This window comes from Triticum dicoccoides, unplaced genomic scaffold (genome assembly GCF_002162155.2).
Source record: "Triticum dicoccoides isolate Atlit2015 ecotype Zavitan unplaced genomic scaffold, WEW_v2.0 scaffold31886, whole genome shotgun sequence".
NCBI lineage: Eukaryota > Viridiplantae > Streptophyta > Magnoliopsida > Poales > Poaceae > Triticum > Triticum dicoccoides.
In genome coordinates this window covers 1-1,249 of record NW_021262946.1, presented here as the reverse complement: position 1 = coordinate 1,249, position 1,249 = coordinate 1, and the positions used below count along the sequence as shown (strand labels likewise).

The 1,249-nt window shown below is 51.8% G+C and overlaps 2 non-coding genes across 2 annotated transcripts; both read left to right on the top strand.

The window, feature by feature from the left end:
* The first annotated feature begins 372 nt into the window (after nt 1-372).
* Nucleotides 373-491, top strand: LOC119345864. Its single transcript, XR_005167230.1, has one exon. It is a non-coding gene; the product is annotated as a 5S ribosomal RNA (ribosomal RNA).
* A 297-nt stretch (nt 492-788) lies between these two features.
* Nucleotides 789-907, top strand: LOC119345863. Its single transcript, XR_005167229.1, has one exon. It is a non-coding gene; the product is annotated as a 5S ribosomal RNA (ribosomal RNA).
* The last annotated feature ends 342 nt before the right edge of the window (nt 908-1,249 follow it).

The following is a 1,249-nucleotide window of genomic DNA, read 5'->3' as shown; positions in this document are numbered from 1 at the left end:
TCCGAAGTTAAGCGTGCTTGGGCGAGAGTAGTACTAGGATGGGTGACCTCCTGGGAAGTCCTTGTGTTGCATTCCCTTTTTAATTTTTTTCGCGCCGCTTGCAAAACAAAACGCACGTGTAAGTAATATATTTACCGTGTTTTATTATTTTGCACGAGTGCGGTAAGTCATAGCTGGGTGCTCACGATTCACGGGTCCAGCGTCGGCGTTGTGGCGCGGCAAGCGTGCACTGGTGCGGTTGAGAGGGAGGGGTGGAAACCGCGTTAAACTCGTCTCCGTAGTTGAGAGGGAGCGGCCAAAGCAATATACAATCGTCTTTGTAGTGGAGCTGGGAGGGGCAAGGATAAGGGACGAAGACCGGGGTAACATGTCGGATGCGATCATACCAGCACTAAAGCACCGGATCCCATCAGAACTCCGAAGTTAAGTGTGCTTGGGCGAGAGTAGTACTAGGATGGGTGACCTCCTGGGAAGTCCTCGTGTTGCATTCCCTTTTTAATTTTTTCCGCGCCGCTTGCAAAACAAAACGCACGTGTAAGTAATATATTTACCGTGTTTTATTATTTTGCACGAGTGCGGTAAGTCATAGCTGGGTGCTCACGATTCACGGGTCCAGCGTCGGCGTTGTGGCGCGGCAAGCGTGCACTGGTGCGGTTGAGAGGGAGGGGTGGAAACCGCGTTAAACTCGTCTCCGTAGTTGAGAGGGAGCGGCCAAAGCAGTGTACAATCGTCTTTGTAGTGGAGCTGGGAGGGGCAAGGATAAAGGACGAAGACCGGGGTAACATGTCGGATGTGATCATACCAGCACTAAAGCACCGGATCCCATCAGAACTCCGAAGTTAAGCGTGCTTGGGCGAGAGTAGTACTAGGATGGGTGACCTCCTGGGAAGTCCTCGTGTTGCATTCCCTTTTTAATTTTTTTCGCGCCGCTTGCAAAACAAAACGCACGTGTAAGTAATATATTTACCGTGTTTTATTATTTTGCACGAGTGCGGTAAGTCATAGCTGGGTGCTCACGATTCACGGGTCCAGCGTCGGCGTTGTGGCGCGGCAAGCATGCACTGGTGCGGTTGAGAGGGAGGGGTGGAAACCGCGTTAAACTCGTCTCCGTAGTTGAGAGGGAGCGGCCAAAGCAATGTACAATCGTCTTTGTAGTGGAGCTGGGAGGGGCAAGGATAAGGGACGAAGACCGGGGTAACATGTCGGATGCGATCATACCAGCACTAAAGCACCGGATCCCATCAGAACT